The sequence below is a fragment of the Pseudophryne corroboree genome, chromosome 8 (genome assembly GCF_028390025.1).
Source record: "Pseudophryne corroboree isolate aPseCor3 chromosome 8, aPseCor3.hap2, whole genome shotgun sequence".
Taxonomy (NCBI): domain Eukaryota; kingdom Metazoa; phylum Chordata; class Amphibia; order Anura; family Myobatrachidae; genus Pseudophryne; species Pseudophryne corroboree.
Genome location: NC_086451.1, coordinates 247,915,050 through 247,928,957, shown reverse-complemented (window position 1 = coordinate 247,928,957; position 13,908 = coordinate 247,915,050). Strand labels below are relative to the sequence as shown.

The following is a 13,908-nucleotide window of genomic DNA, read 5'->3' as shown; positions in this document are numbered from 1 at the left end:
ATGCACTATATTTCGCTCATGTTTTAAAGATCTCAATAAAAGTTATTTTTTAGAATTTGTGGTCATCTATCATGATAGATATTTGACTTTATGAAAGTATTATAGTCCGAGTGTGCCCACTATAGGGAATCTTCTTTTTTCTTCTGACCTTCTACATTGCACACTTCACAGGGTGAATTGGTTGCACAAAATTATTGGAACATATAACACTACTAGGCGCTCTTGTGCACTTCATTTTTCACATATTTTTACCCATTTACTGGGCATGAGCTGCCACCCATTGACTGATGGGATGTGTTATAATATTATAGATAATTACATCTTATAACACTTTATCTTATATATATATAAAATGTGACTGACTGCTAGTGTGATGCTGACTTAATAATAAATGATTGTCGGTTGATACTTCTGATCCTTAATGCAGGTGCATGGGAAGGGTCACACATCACTATAGAGAAAAGTGATTACAGTCACAAAATTGTGTAGTATACTGTGAAAGTGCTGAGTATTTATCATGTCTAAGGGCAGCAAACACTTATATGTTGTTGTTCGGCAAAAACTGTATTATCCTCTATGATTTGGTACAGGATGGTTATATGTAAAAAAGATTTGCTGTTTAGCATAATACATTCTTGATTTACATCAGGTATAGATAGACGCATTGAGGCGATGTTTGCACAGACCTTGTACAGTTTAGCTGAAATGTTAATTCTCACATTATTAACACATGCTGCTCACTGATTGTGGTATATCCCCAACAGCGTCTTCAATAAGACAAGCTGATGAACTGAATGTAAATAAATCATCGACTTCACATGCTACACATGATAATCATCAGAGGATGAAAGCTCCATATACTCTACTTCAGCATATGAAGAACAGGTAAAAGATATCAGCTAAGTAAATAAGCTGAATAAATGAGAGCAAAAATAGGCTAGTCTGTCAATAGAGGCAGCAGAGCCTGGGGTAAAAATAAGGCACTTCAGTTTAAACGTCCCAAAAGGGTCTCTGCACGAGGGCAGAATTCAGGAAAAAGGTTTGGGTTACACCCAATAAAGTAGAATGCCCAGTAAATGGGATTCCAATATCTTTTTCAAGATAGGGACTGTTTTAAATAGGGAAGTGCCTCCCAAAATAGATATGCATATCATTTGATAATACAAAAATCTATAGGGTCTCTGCCATCAAAAGAATAAGACCATATTGTCTTTGTCTGGGGCAGTCATACGACCAGCCAGGACTTCACCTTGTAGTCTACGGCTACACCACACTTGATAGGCCCAATCTCATTAGATTTTGGAAGCTAAGCAGTGTTCGGCCTGGTTAGTTCTTGGAGGGGAGACCACCTTGAAATACCAGGTGCTGTAGGTACATTGGGCTGAGGTACTGGAAGACAGGTTTCAGCGCCTGCAAGGGAGTAAGAAGCCCATATAGCTCATATGGACACTAATGTTCTAGGGCATCAGCATAACAATCGCTGTTCAAGAACAGCTTGGTTCACGTACAGATGGGTCCACAGTTATCTTGACTAGTTTCTGTGCCTAGGCACAACATGACTTATAGCATAAACCCTTCATCTGTACATGGGAAGCTGATTCAGAATCTAAGAAGGTTCTGGAAATTTTTGCCTTGGCTGGATGTTTCTGTTTGAATTAACAGTTATTCTGGAGTCAGAAACAGACTCCAAGAAGGTCACGTTCCCTTCCACATATAACCCCAAATATAGGGGTCTGGTTCAGCCTTGCCGGTCATAAAGGAACATAACAGCCTTAATACAATAAGTTTGGTAAGGCAAAGAAGCAAAGGCAACCAGAGGCCAGCTTCCAAACCAGAGGCCATCAGTATAATGGTGCGGGTCTCCTTCTGGCGGATTCCAGAAGGATAAGGGGCCGACTTCTTCAGTTTGCACAGATTTGATAGCAGTCTACAAATAGATGCCTGGGTGCAAGAAGCGGTATCTCTAGGGTTATACTTTCCCTTCTGGAACCATTCTCCTAAAAGGTATTTGGTTTCAGCCCATCTCGGGTAGAGGAGTAGGCGAGGGATTTGCATGAAGCAATTCAGATAATGTTTTGTCAGGAATAGTCATTCCAGTAACCCATGCACAATGGAGGGTTTATTCCCACCTTGGTCAAAAAACAATCCCTCGCCCCATTATCAATTTCAAAAACAGAGAAATTGGGGTAACACGGTTCACGTGGAGGCAACTCCATAGTTGGGTGAGGAGCCAATATAATACATGGTATTCCTGGATAAGTCAGTCATTTTACCTTCAGGCTCCTATAACACTGTCCATCAGTGTTATCTCAAGGTTTACCATCCTTCAGCAAAAATTCAGTTAGGCCTTACCCTTTGGGTTAGCCACAGCCCCAGAGTATCAAAATGATTATGGCAATTTATTTCCGTTAGTAGAGGTTAAGAAAAATTGCCATGCCTTGACCACCTTCCTATCCTGACACAAATACAGGAAAGGTTCTGTGTCATCTACAACATACAAATAACTTGTCTGCAGAGGCACAGGTGGTTCGTAAATGGGATAATCTCTGGTTCCGTAACATAACTCACGATGGGGCTATACTGAATTTGAGTTTGCAGAAAGTAGTTACCTCGGAATAAGATATCCAAGGCAAAGCTAGGAGAGTGGTTACAATGTCAAACAATATTGATTCACGCAGCAATGCGAATGATGGGTTTGATGGTGTTAACAATACACATGGTGGAGTGGGCATAATTCCACTCAAGACTTTTTCAGCATCTCCTCCATCTAAGGCCGCATCACACTGGATATGTCCAATCTCAATGATGTTGGAAGTTAAGCAGTGTTGTACCTGGTTAAATTCTCAGAGCGCAAGGCCATCTGTGAATACCAGGTGGTGTAGACGGGCCAGATGGACAGTACACAAACAAGTACGTGATACTGGCAAAAAAAGGTAAGAAGAAGCCCTGGGGGCTACAGACATTCCATCTAGATCAGAGGATATCTTTTTCTTGTTGGATATCAGGTGGGGAAATCCTGACAACAAATACAAGTCTTCACGGCTATGGAGGCCATTTTCCGGAAAATTATGATTCCGGGGATTATGGACCACAGAAAAAAAGGTGCCTGCTAATAAATCTGTTAGCACTTCAGGCCACATACTGGGTCCTGATTCAGGCACGAGACATTCCTAAAGGAAGATCAGTCCAGATCCGCAAGGACAACTTTCAGAGAAGAACACGCGGATAAATAGCAAGGAAGGAGGTAAATCACATACTAAAATGCGCAGAACTCCATCTTCCAGCCTTGTCCTCAGGGTTTGTTCCGGGAGTCCTAAACTGAAGAGCTGATTTCTCAGTCGACACGCCATTCAAGTAAATGAATGGGCTTTGCACACTAAAGTCATTTCAGACTCGGGTAGACCAATGGGCTTGGCCAGAGATAATTCTCATGGTGTCCCATCTGAACAACAAAAGCCATAATCGGGTCAGGAACAAAGGAAGTGATCTTTGTGGATATCTTTTTAATGGGAATTTTATTTCTCTTATGTGTTTCTCAAATCATCCTGCTACTCAGGATAGTGAGGAAAATACAACAAAGAAGCCAGGATCCTAATAAGCCCCGGCTTGGCCCAGAAGGTGTTGGAACACAGATCCACAGAAAATGTTGACTACCTTTTCTGTTTCCTCTACGCCCTGACTAAGACAGGGACCTTGATTATCACAGATATGTTGATCAACTGTTTTTATGGCGTGGCTTTTGAAATCTATATACTGAGGTCCAGAGGATTCTCACAAATGCTCAGAGCAAGGAAAAACTTCCTTAACTCGTATGTATCACCAAATATGACAAGCTTATATGCATTGGTGCAATAAAAGAGGTATGGACCCGAAATCTTGCAGAGTTTCCAGGGTTTTTACCATTCCTTCAAACAGGAATAGATAAAGGTTTAGTGTTTGCTGCCTTGGAAATACAAGTGTCAGCATTTGACTGTATGGTTCCGAAAGAAAAATGCCAAAATACAGGATGTGTGCACTTTTTCCTAGGGAATGCTGCACATTCAACCTTCCCCTTTTCCTACTACAGGGTCAGGGAATCTAAATCTAGTCCTCAAAAGCCTGTCAAGTTGCTCTGTTTAAACCACTAAGTGAAGTGGATTTTAAATGGTTGACACCAAAAGTTCTCGTTTGGCTGACTATGGCATCAGCTAGAAGAGAGTCAGATTTAGGAGCACTGTCATGCTAATTTCCTTTTCTGATGTTATCCAGATAAAGTAGTTCACAGAACTAGGTCTGGGTATCTTCCTAAGGGGTGATCTATATTCCACCTTAAGGAAGATATTATGGTCCCGGTTTTTCAGGAATCGAGATTTTCTGCGGGAGATGCGTCGCTGGACGTAGTCCGGCCATTAAATATCTTCATGAATTGTACCAGTGCCTTTAGAAAGACAAAATTCTCTCTTCATCCTCTACGTTTTTTTCACAAGAGGAGATGGCCTGCTACTAAACAGACGCTAGCAAGATGGCTTTGAATAACGATTCCAGAAGCATATTCTTAAGCTGATCTCCCTGTCCCGGCTAATGTCTCTGCTGACTTTACATGTAAGGAAGGTCTTTCATGGGTAGCACAATATTGTGCTTGAGCAGAACAGATATGTAAGGTAGCCACATGGCTTCCAATAAACACATTCAATCAGACATTATGCCTGGGATATCTTTGCCTCTCATGATGCTCAATTCGGGCGTAAGGTTCTCCTATTAATCAGGAGCGTCCCCACCACTAAAAATTGCTTTGGGAAGTCCCAATGTTATCCTGTGGATAACCTGTGGACCCTGCCGGAGAAATATATGTTATGGTAAGAACTTACCGTTGCTAACAGTATTTCTCCTATGTCCACCGGTTTCCACAGGGATCCCAGCCTGACGCACCTGATTTGAGAATCTGTATACTCACTAAACTCTTCCCTCTTGCATGGAAGAGTGTGCATGTGTGTTTTTCACCTGAATAGGGTTCTACATAATGCTCCTGCCTAAATGCTTTGGAAACAACTGATTTGACTGAGTCAGTGGGCGGGATTATATGGACGAGCCCGGTGCATTCTGGGAGGCCAGAAAGCTTGTGATCGTTTGGTGCCAATCCGCTGTCACTCCATCATATCCCAATGTTATCCTGTAGAAACCTGTGGACATAGGAGAAATACCGTTCTCAACGGTAAGTTCTTACCATAATGTATATTTTCCAGTGTATAGAATCTTAGATCACTCACAGCCTGCAGGAACTAGATACAGGTTGAGTATCCCTTATCCAAAATGCTTGGGACCAGAGGTATTTTGGATATGGGATTTTTCCGTATTTTGGAATAATTGCATACCATAATGAGATATCATGGCAATGGGACCTAAATATAAGCACAGAATGCATTTATGTTACATATACACCTTATACACACAGCCTGAAGGTAGTTTTAGCCAATATTTTTTATAACTTTGTGCATTAAACAAAGTGTGTCTACATTCACACAATTCATTTATGTTTCATATACACCTTATATACACAGTCTGAAGGTAATTTAATACAATATTTTTAATAACTGTGTGTATTAAACAAAGTTTGTGTACATTGATCCATCAAAAAACAAAAGTTTCACTATATCACTCTCACTCAAAAAAGTCCGTATTTCGGAATATTCTGTATTTCGGATATTTGGATATGGGATACTCAACCTGTATTGTGCTTATCTCTGTTATTAATACATAGAAGACTATACAGTCTCTAGGGTATATACATCTTCTTGTTGAATGTATATACAGTTGATGTGGAAAGAACAATAAGCAGGAATTCCTGACTAAATTTCATTAGCCTAATCTACAGTACATTAGATGTTATATTGCAGGCTATGCTTTATAAGTGAAACCATTATTTAACTATATGTTGAATACATTCACTGCAACTAGACTATTTAAAAAAGATTGTTGGGAGAGACCTGGTTGCCTTGGTGCATGTTGGAACCAACGACAAAGTTAGTAGTAGGTTGGATGTCCTTAAGAAAGATTATAGGTACTTAGGCCAGAAACTAAAGGCATGGACATCTAGGGTAATATTCTCAGAAATATTACCAGTGCCACGCGCTAGCCGAGGGAGGCAGAGGGAGATTAGGGAGGTAAATGTGTGGTTTAGAGACTGGTGTAGGAAAGAGGGGTTTGTGTTCTTGGAACACTGGATGGACTTCTCAGTCATGCACCATCATTTTTGTTGCGATGGATAGCATCTGAATGAGGAGGGGGCAGCAGTGCTGGGGGGGAGGGGAAGGATGGTTAGAAGGTTGGAGATTTTAAACTAGGTGCCTGGGGGGAAGGATAGTTAGAAGGTTGGAGAAGATTTGAAACTAGGTACCTGGGGGGGAAGGATAGTTAGAAGGTTGGAGGAGATTTGAAACTAGGTGCCTAAGGGGGGAGGGTTTAGCTAGAAATTATGGGTCAAGCAGTGAGAATAGTAAGGATGGAGGTTGTGAGCTGAATGGGGTTGGAGAAGGGGGAGCAAAAGAGCAGCCAGAAAGGGTATTATCAAAGCACAAATTAATGATTATTATGGATCATCAATAATGCATATAGAAAATGATGTTTCTAACACAAGAGGAAACACTTATCTTAATTGTATGTATGTAAATGCTAGAAGCCTCACAGGGAAAAAGGGGGATATACAATTCATTGCAGCAAACAATCAGTATGATATTATAGGTATAACTGAAACTTGGTGGGACAAAAATCATGATTGGGCAGTTAATCTGGAGGGTTACACGCTGTTCAGGAGAGACAGAATTAACAAACGGGGTGGAGGGGTATGTCTTTATGTAAAGCCTTTTTTAAAACCATACATAAAGGATGACATTCATGATGGGACTGTAAATACCGTGGAGACTTTATGGGTAGAAATTGCATGCGAGGGAAAGGGAACTAAAAAGCTACTAATATGGATATGCTACAAGCAGCCTGATATTAATATGTCTTATGAGGAATTGATACTGAAGCAAATTAAAAAAACAGCAGGATTAGGAGATGTAATAGTGTTGGGCAATTTTAACTATCTTGAGATTAATTGGACAAATGATCCATGTGATACTGCTAGGGGTAATAGGTTTTTAAACACACTAACTGATTACTACTTACTTCAAATGATCGAGGAACTAACTAGGTACAATGCAATCTTAGAATTGGTACTAACAAACAATAGTGAATTGATATAAAAAATTACAGTAGTAAACCCAAATATGATCACATTCATTATCAGTTTTTACAAACAGCCTTATATAGGCTCTACTAAAACTTTAAACTTTAGCAAAGCCAATTTTCCCATGATGATAGAAGCTTTAATGGGTATTAACTGTGATTGTTTGTTTCAAGGTAAGAATACCACAGAGAAATGGGATGTATTAAAAATGTTGCCCGCTAGTTATACTCATAAATTCATTCCCATGTGCAGCAAACGTAGGAGTCATAATTCCAAACCAATGTTGCTTGACAAAAAGATCAAGGAACTAATGGCTAAAAAGAGCAGAGCATTCAAAAAGTATAAATAAGATGGGAAGGTAGAGTCATTCCAGTACTATAAGGATTGTAACAAAATATGCACAAAAAGAAATCAGAGCAGAATGATAGAAACAGAAAAGATAATAGCAAAGGAAAGTAAGTCAAACCCCAAAAGTTTTTTAAATACATAAACAGCAAAAGATTAAAGAGAGAGAGTATAGGCCCTTTAAAAGGTTGGCGTCCTAATCAAATACAACATTTACATAGCAGAAGAATTAAACAGGTTTTTCTCATCAGTATTCACAAGAGAGGATCAGATGGTGGGATTGACGTATAACCTCAGCAATGAGAATGTCCCACTGCTAAGTGCTTATTTAAGTGAGGAAGTAGTCTGTGACCGATTTAAAAAAAAAAAAATAAGATTATTAAATCACCTTGTGCTGATGGAATTCACACAAGGGTTCTCATGGAGCTACACTCCTAATTAGCAAGACCTCTATATTTGGTTTTCATTGACTCGCTTACATCAGGCATGGTTCCCAAAGACTGGTGTATAGCAAAAGTAGTGCCAATATTTAAAAAGGAAAGTAAATCTTACCCTGGTAATTATAGACCAATAAGTATTACATCTATAGTGGGGAAAGTACTGAAAGGTATTTTAAGGGATAGAATACAGGAGTTCCTTGAAACCAATAAAGTTATTAATAGGACCCAACATGGATTTGTGAAGCATAGATCATGTCAAACTAACTTAATAGGCTTTTATGAAACAGTTAGTGCCAACCTAGATCAGGGTAAAGAGGTGGATGCAGAGGTGGAACTACCGCAAGTGCAACCAGTGCATTGCACTGGGGCCTGCCACTGTCCAGGGGCCCAAAGCATGTAATGAGTCAAACTGACTCATTACATGCCGCTGTGTGCTGCGGGCAACCGCTGCCCACAGCAGACAGCCGCTCGGAGAGGAGAGGAGCTAAGCTGACATGGGGGGAAGGAGGAGGAGGGAGGTGGAGGAGGGAGCCGCAGCAGCGCTTTGTTACTGGTGGAGGCGCTGCTGCTGCTGTCCCTCTGCTTCACTATAGGCTGTCTTCCGCCGCTGTGAAGCGCATCCCAGCATTCACAGCGGCAGAGAACAACCTATGGTGAAGGACTGGGACAGCAGCAGCAGCGCCTCCACCAATAACACAGCGCTGCTGAGGCTCCCACCTCCTCCTTCTCCCCTGCCCGGGATCTCTGGAGAAGCTGCACCGAGGAGCCTAAGCCAGCGGAGAGAGTAAGTATAATTCTTTCTTTCTTTCTTTCTTTCTTTCTTTCTTTCTTTCTTTCTTTCTTTCTTTCTCTTTCTTTCTTTCTTTCTTTCTTTCTTATTTCTTTCTTTCTTTCTTTCTTTCTTTCTTTCTTTCCAAAAAGAGGGACTTTCTGCCGTAATGTGTAGTAAGGGGGAATCTGTCTGCCGTAATGTGTAGAAAGGGGGAATCTGCCTGCCGTAATGTGTAAAAAGGGGACGCTGTCTGCCGTAATGTGTAAAAAGGGGACGCTGTCTGCCGTAAGGTGTAAAAGGGTCTCTACCTGGTGTAGTGGTGCTACTGTGCGGCGTAATTTGAATAATGGAGACTACTGTGCACCGTTTTATGAATTGGTATTATTTTGTGGCCACACCCCTTCCCCATGAAGCCACACCCCTATGTATTTTTGTGCGCGCCTACGGCACGCTCTTCCCCTGTTTTGCATGCAGGGGTGGGGCTCTGATGCCATTTTTTGCACACAGTGCTAAAATGTCTAGTTACGGCACTGTTGCTAGGTATCCATTTCTCTGGCCCTGAGCAGGTCCCCCTCACCAGATCCTCTCCAGGGGTGAGGGGGTGTACTTGGATGGGATGAGGGGGGGCTGGGGGCAAAGCATTTTGTCGCACCTGGGCCCACCACTTGCTAGTTCGGCCACTGGGTGGATGTAATCTTTTTAGACTTTGATAAAGCTTTCGATACAGTACCTCACATGAGACTCTACAAGTTAAGAGAATTTGGACTAGGGAACACATTGGGGGTCATTCCGAGTTGTTCGCTCGCAAGCTGCTTTTAGCAGCTTTGCACACGCTAAGCTGCCGCCTACTGGGAGTGAATCTTAGCTTATCAAAATTGCGAACGAAAGATTAGCAGAATTGCGAATAGACACTTCTTAGCAGTTTCTGAGTAGCTCCAGACTTATTCGGCATCTGCGATCAGTTCAGTCAGTTTCGTTCCTGGTTTGATGTCACAAACACACCCAGCGTTCGCCCAGACACTCCCCCGTTTCTTCAGACACTCCCGCGTTTTCCCCAGAAACGGTAGCGTTTTTTCGCACACACCCATAAAACGGCCAGTTTCCGCCCAGAAACACCCACTTCCTGTCAATCACATTACGATCACCAGAACGAAGAAAAAACCTTGTAATGCCGTGAGTAAAATTCCTAACTGCATAGCAAATTTACTTGGCGCAGTCGCACTGCGGACATTGCGCATGCGCAGTAGCGACTAATCGCTCCGTTGCGAGAAAAAAATAACGAGCGAACAACTCGGAATGACCCCCATTATGCACTTGGGTGAGTAATTGGTTGGATAAAAGGGAGCAGCGAGTGGTGGTAAATGGAAATTTAAAAAAATGGACTAAGGGGTCTGTACTTGGACCACTATTGTTCAACATTTTCATAAATGATCTACGGGGTGATTCAAAAGTCGCAGTACACCCTTTTGTTTCAAAAACTGTGCAGGAAATGGGAAAACTGAGTACTCCTAGTAAGCTATGGGTGACGTGGGCTATATTTTAGGGTATGTACTGAACATGGGCACCATCTTGAATCTAAGTTAGTTTTCGCATTTTCTGCACAGTTTTTGAAACAAAAGGGTGTGTTGTGACTTTTGAATCACCTTGTATTAACAGGTCTAGAGAGTGTAGTGTAAATTTTTGCAGACAATACTAAATTATGTAAGGATATAAATTCAGTGGAGGATGCTGAGTTTTTTCAGAACAACTTGTTTAAACTGGAACCATGTTCTTCAAAATTGTTAAATATCTGAAAGCATAAGGAATATAATTTATTCTCTTAATACAATATAGTCACATATGTCATAGGTATAGCATACAGCTATACCTATCATATACGGTAACATACCTTATCATAGAACATACCTTAACTCAATCCATTTTGTTTTGTAAAGTGACCTTTATACAGACATTGGTTCACTTATCAGATACATGTACCTTTAAGCAGAGTTTGGAAAACAGCAAACTCATTGTGTGTAACACAATTGGAATTAGCACCAAATAAGGCTAATTAGCTTCTAGCTGGTTCCTTGTCCTAATATGAGCATTACACTGTACTCAAGATGTATGAAATCATATGGGAGTATTATAAGAATGGGGCGTAACTGGATATTATAAAAAATTAAGTGTATCGCCTTGTTTTTCTCTGTTGAAGCATTTTGACCCGGGCTGAGAGAATGTGGTCTCTCAACCTGTACACGGGCGTGGTCTTTTTTATAAATAATCAATTGTTTTTCTAAATCTGACTTCAATTCAGTCTTTTACTTAAAAGCAACAACAACAGCAACAAGATGGTTAAATTAGGATTAGACAATATGGAGAATGAGGTTCAATATAGAAAAATGTAAGGTAATGCACTTTGGTAGCAAGAATAAAAACGCTAACTACATACTAAACGGGGAGAAACTAGGGACAGGGGCCTATCTACATATTGGCCAGGATGGCACTCGCCAGGGGCGCCAGCCAAAGAGGGGCGCCGCCCGGCGGTGCCACCCGCGGCCAGTAGGTAGATTCAATTTAATGGCAGCCGCGGTCCACCCCCAAACACCCCCACCTCACCACCACTGATAGTTCCTCACCGACACTGACACCCAGGAATGATCATAGCAGACAGCAGCAACCACTGTAGCGTGGTGTCGGACACCGGAAGCGGCGGATTGGGCCATCGGGTCAGTTTACCGATAGGCCAGTCCAATCCCCTCTCTGCCGGGCTGGCTTACACTACCTCTCAGGTCGGCGCACACTGCCTGCCAGTCGTCCCTCCGGGAGCTCTCACTCGTCCTGCCAGTCAGGACCATTGGCCTGCCAGCGGCTTCCCTGCACTGATTGGTGAGCAGCGGGAGCCCCATGTGATATATGCCTGCCACAGGAGCTCCAGTTGTCTAACATTAGTCAGCAGTCTCACACACAGCCTACAGGAGGCTTGACTGCAGTGTGGATCCAGAGTATGGGACCCGATGCCAACATAAAGTAAATGATCGGTGTTACACACAGGCCACCCAAAGCCCGCGTCTTGGCAATTTCTTGCTTGCGGTATGTATCGCTCAGTGACGTGCGGTGGGGTGAGGCAGGTGAGGCAGAGCCTTTTCTGTCATACTTACGTCTAAACCAGAGTTTTGACTGAATAAAGTATATGAAAAATACTAATAATTTGTTTGAAATATCTTCTTTGCATTATTATAATAATTTTTATAGCCCAAACTCTGGAGTAAAAAGTCTATGGCAGGGGAGGCAGTGCCTCATCTGCTTATCTTTTCAGCACATCTTTGATCAAAACTCACCAAATTTCCAGGAGTTTATACTAATGTACCTGTGTATAATGCCCAGATGTACGCTTTGGCTCATATATTGCATGGAATTCTGGCTCTGGGGTTAGACAGTGCCTCCTGAACCATTTAATGAGCACGGCATCCTCGGCATTAATGGGTTTAGACAGTGCCTCCTGAACCAATAAATGAGCACGGCATCCTCCCCCACATACTGTACCTTCGGGGGGTGTCACAGCTGCTCAGAAGGGCAGTAAGCGATACCAGGGGTGTGCGTATCACCCCTGGTATCGCTTACTGCCCTTCTGAGCAGCTGTGACACCCCCCGAAGGTACAGTATGTGGGGGAGGATGCCGTGCTCATTTATTACATATCTGGGTTCAGCAGTAAGTGCCCAGAGGGGGAGGGGGGGGGTATCAGCTTGTCATCCATAGTCCATGTACACACAGCTCTGGTCTCCTGGGGTGGGGGGGGGGGTGTTATTTAAAATGATTTGTAGCAAATAAAAGCCATTCTAAACTTCCCTGATAGATCAGATCAGCTTGGTTTCCTTTTATAGGAGGAGAATGGATGGTTACTTGTGCCTCATGCCTCATGACTCTGATGTGTAATCACTGCTTGCTCTTTACTATTTTTACTCTAATCTGCATTGTGTAATTCCCTATGGCCTATGGTTTACATTAGGTTTGTCAACAATGATTTGTCCATTATCTGGATTATTGAAAATGGTCAGTTTTGTAATATATAGATGAGTGGAACAGTATACAAATAACATTGTGCTAAGTATCCTAACTGTGTATTCTCTTTGTACTTGTGTGGGTTTCCTCTGGGTGCTCCAGTTTCCTACCACAATCCAAAAATATACTGGTACGTTAATTGGCTCCAGACTAATATTGACCTTAGCGTGTAACTGTGTGTGAGTACATGGGCAGACTAGATGGGCCGAGTGGTTCTTATCTGCCATCAAAGTCCATGTTTTTATGATCCATCCGGACAAGCATTAGGCCCCTCCTAGCACCAGTGTCCAATGCCTCCTCCTCTGCTCCTTACAGCAATTTCTTCCTCCTGGCTCCTATCTATCGCCAAATCTTCTCTACTCCCTATGGGGGCTAGGTGCATCAGCTACTACGCATCCATTTCCCACCACTCTCCTCCTTCCAATATGGTGCTGCTGCTGCCTCGAACCCTCACTCCTGTTATCTGATGGGCTTGCTGCGATTTGTTTGCTGTGGAGCAGCCTTCCATCCCCAGACACCATGAGGCTGTTATTCTGGTGAATCGTGCACATCTCTAACCGATATTCACCTTCATCTTCTCAGTGTCTTTATCGTTCTTCTACTTTGTCTACAGCATGTGGCCCCTGGGATATGTGAGTGAGACTCCGAGGCTCTGGGGGGCACCAAGGCGTGGGGAGACCATTTTACTTAAAGTAGGACACCGGCACCAATTACAATCAAGAAACTACATAAACTACAACTCCCAGTGACCCTTGCTGCCGGAAGCTCACTGCAGCAAGGACTGCTGGGAGGTGTAGTTTATGTAGTTTCTTGATTGTAGCACAATGCCGGACACTGGCGCCAATTACAGTGGCTGCTGCCTGGTATGGTTGTTCCTGGGCATCAGTGCAGGTGAGGACTAATGGTTGGGCGGGAGGGAGGGGTTTGGGGGTGGACAGCTACATCCTGTTGGTTCTAAAAGTGAAATTATATATATATATATATATGTAGAGAGAGAGAGAGAGAGAGAGAGAGAGAGAGAGAGAAAGGAACCTGTTCGGCACTCCCATGTACTGTAGATAGCACCATGCTCCGGTGCCCGACCTGGACAGGCTGTATATGC

General features: G+C 42.6%; 1 pseudogene; it reads left to right on the top strand.

The window, feature by feature from the left end:
- Positions 1–1,255: 1,255 nt before the first annotated feature.
- Positions 1,256–1,374, top strand: LOC134950112 (5S ribosomal RNA; annotated as a pseudogene).
- Positions 1,375–13,908: the final 12,534 nt, after the last annotated feature.